The following is a 3888-nucleotide window of genomic DNA, read 5'->3' as shown; positions in this document are numbered from 1 at the left end:
GCCTTTGATCTCCGGCAAAGACTTAGTTGGAAAACGTCATTTTGGATGTGCTAAAATAGCGCCGTGCCCATGGATAGACATATAGTACAACTACTGTCAGTAAACAGATCAAATTCAACCTGGTTTGTTGGTTGCGTATGAACAGAGCGAGTACATTGAACGGTTCGGTGTCAACGAAGTGCCTGGTCAAATTTTTCAGCATGTGAAAAATCCCTCCTTTATTGTGTGAACGTAACCTACAGAGTTCGTTCAAATTTTTGGATCCAAAATTCACGACGTTTTCCAGAATTTTTTCAAGACAATAATTTGTTTTTCCAGACTCGAGGTAGTTAAACAGGTGATCAATAGAGACCTTAAAATATGAGGGTACAAAGCTTTTTTCATGATGTGCTGCAAACGTATGGGCGAGAGTGAAAGAGATTTGACCAAAACGAAAATAGTTTCATTTATAAGATACTTGCTGTAGCTTTGAAATAGAAAAAACTAAAGACTTTTAACTATTATTTTTTTTCCAGACCTAATCTCCAATTTCTGGACTTCTTCCAGGTCTGGAAAATTGATGGGCAAATTTCAAGACTTTTTCAAGAATTCAAAACTCTGTCCGAAACCTGAACCTAACTTGTCTGGCGAGTTCAAGTAATTGAAACTGTTTAAATGTGCTCGGATAGCTACCGCAGACTTATACATATCCATCATCGAAAGTGATTGTTACGCACCGCCTTGCGAGGGAAACGGTGTTAGCATTTGAATACAGTTTTAAGCTCTTCTTACGTAATGAAGAAATTTGACTCCTTTTCCAAAGCTTGGGCCCAGTTCTGTGAAGTCCTGCCCATCAACAATGCCGGGAAGCTGTTTTAAGTTTCCCGCGAAAAGTCATAACTTGAAAGTTGTTCTGGTATTCATAGACTTCAAACAGGCGTTTGGCAGTGTACACAGGGGAAGAATGCCGCAGATTCTACGTGCTTATTTTTTTAAATTTTTTTTTCCCTTTATTTTTTGCACAAGCACTGCTACATCTATACCAATAAAATACTACTACGAGTACACAAAATACATTTCCTACAATACATAAATAATGGCTGACACAAAGACTGTTTAGGTACAATTACTACTATAAAATAGGACATAAGTTTTTTTTGCATTCTAATTCTCACTACCACGGCAGAATAGCTGAAACTTTTCCCATTTACTTTCCTGATCGGCAACTTTGTTATTTGAATTCATAAGTTTCTTTTCTAACTGATGAACATAACTGACTTTATTAAAAAAAAAAAAAAAAAAAAAAAAAAAGTCACCTTACCCAAATTTTATGTAGAATGTTTACAAACCTTCTCTGAACACTCTGCATCTGTAAGGGAACAGATCCTTAATTTAAGTAACTCTTCCAGATCTAGCACAGTTATATGGAACAACAGACACATTCTGATCGACGGAAAGTCGGTGTTCTATCAAAGCCTTTTTGACAAAGGAATAATCACGCTAGAAAATCTTGTGACCGACACAAATGTTTTACTAATCAAGCAGAATCCAAATGGGTTACCTTTCACACCCCTTGAATGGTTTCACTTAATTCAAATTTTTGAGGCCCTACCAACTCAATGGCGAAAATCCTTGACATCTTGCGGACCCAAAAGTGGTAAGACCTTTTTTTTGCATGATCAAATTAAACTCTATCTTAAAAACCAAGCCGTACAGATCGAGAGCGTCCTTTCCAAGAATGTTTATTCTGAAATTAGAGCAGGATATGAAACCAGACCAACTGCACAAGCGAGATTTGAAGAACAGTTTCCTGATATATGCCTTGATTGGCACGATATTTATAAATAGCCTTTTAATGTTCTCATAGACACCAAATCCAGAGAATTCCAGTATAAAATTTTAAACAGGTACTTGACAACAAATTCTTTTCTTCATAAAATTGGTCTAGCAAATTAACCATCATGTACATTTTGTAAACAAGAGAGCGAATCCCTTGAGCATTTGTTAATTATATGTTCCTGTACTAAGAGCTTCTGGTCGGACTTTATTACTTGGAGTAATCAATTAAACATATCCTTAAGAGACCTTTCAGACAGCGATATACTTTTTGGTTTTTGGCAAAGGAAAGAAGACTACTTGTTTATCAATAACATGTTAGTCTTAGCTAAGCAACATATTTATGATTGTCGTAACAAAGGTACTTATCCTTCCTCTACGTGCTTATGACATTCCGGAAAAACTGATAGATGCAATAGGCCATTTCCGAGTTCCAAAAAATCTCACTTTCAAAACGAGGCTAAGTGCGAAACCTTTGTTTTGAAAATGAGTTTTATTTGCATAATAATTAAAAATAATTTTCATATCAATGGCTTCGCACTTAGCCTCGCTTTGAAAGTGAGATGTTTTGGAACTCGGAAATGGCCTATTGACTTACTTTACCAGTAGACGTAAGCTAGAGTCATAAGACCGGATGGAGGAAGTGATTTCTTTGAAAGACAGGCTAAGGTTTTGCAAGGAGATACCTTGGCACCTTACATCTTCGCTATTGTTATAGATGAGAGAGAGGAAAAACTTGGCTTCAAGATGGACCGAAGGAGGAGTCGTCTTCATCATCCAGTGATCATAACCGACACAGACCTTGCGGACAACATTGCCATCACCACAGGGGAGATACATAAAGCTCAAGAAATGCTGGCATCAGTGGAAACTGAGGCAGCGATAATCGGATTACACCTTAACTCTAAGAAGACGGAAGTGATACATTTCAACCAGGGAGGAGTAACAACCATCAAGGCAAAGAATGGCGAGGAAATAAAAAACTGTGGACAGTTTCGAATATCTCGGTGGATGGCTTGAAAGCTTTGTAAAAGAGATTTTGAAGTCAGAAAGGCTCTGGCATGGTCAGCTTGTCACAGGTTGAGGAGAATATGGAAATCAAATTTAAGAAGAAGTATCAAGGAGCGGCTTTCATGGCCCCTGTAGAATCTATCCTGCTTTATGGCAAAGACATGGAAAAGACATGGACATGAAAGCTATTGAGAAGAAACTAGATGGATCTTTACCAAAATGTTACGTATGGTATTTAATTTGTCTTGGCAAGATAAATTGACCAACAAGGAATTATATGATAATTTATCACCAGTGTCATCAAAAGTGGGTTTCAGAAGGTTGAAGCTTAGCCGGCCATTGTGTTAGACACCCGGAGGAGGAAGCATCTAGTAGCACCAGTACTTTGGCAGCCAATGTGTGGACGCTTGAACATGGGAAGACCAGCTGTTACTTATATAGATAACCTGAAAAGCGGCACCAGCTTGGAAAGCGCGGAAGAGCTGAGAACAGCTGTGTTGGATAGAGAGACCTGGAAGAGGCGTGCTGAATCAAGGCGTGCTCTTGCTCGGCCATAGAAGTAGAAGCAGTAGTGTTTACACCCATATTCCACACTTAAGAGCGACGGTCAGGAAAGATCGAGCATCGAGCGGCACGAGTTGAAAAATCGATTTCCTTCATTTTTTGTCCGCAGATAGCTTCAAGGAAGAGAAGTCATCTGATGTAAGTTTTTCTCGCAAAAAGCCTTTTATTTTCGAGAAAAAAAGATATCGTGGTCGGAGTCTTAAAATGGCCTCATTTTCAACCCGAAATTTGCTAACATCAACTCTCCTCGCGTTCGCAAACAAAGCCGCAAGGAGAAATTTGAACACTTTCCATCAATGGAATAACTCTTCTTCTTTCACTAGAAGATACGTTCAAAGTAATATCGAGACTCGTGGAACTGTCATAATTCAAAAACAAAGAACAGGTTTGTTTTCTACGGCATTATTCTTCACGTGGTATAGCTCCAAAATGGAGTGGCTTGCGAGGGGTAGGTCCAAATAAGTTACCAGCCTTCTAGAAATATTTAGTTTGCAAACA

The sequence above is a fragment of the Porites lutea genome, chromosome 3, assembly GCF_958299795.1.
Source record: "Porites lutea chromosome 3, jaPorLute2.1, whole genome shotgun sequence".
NCBI lineage: Eukaryota > Metazoa > Cnidaria > Anthozoa > Scleractinia > Poritidae > Porites > Porites lutea.
The sequence above is the reverse complement of the archived record's forward strand: the minus strand, read 5'-3'. Positions refer to the sequence as shown.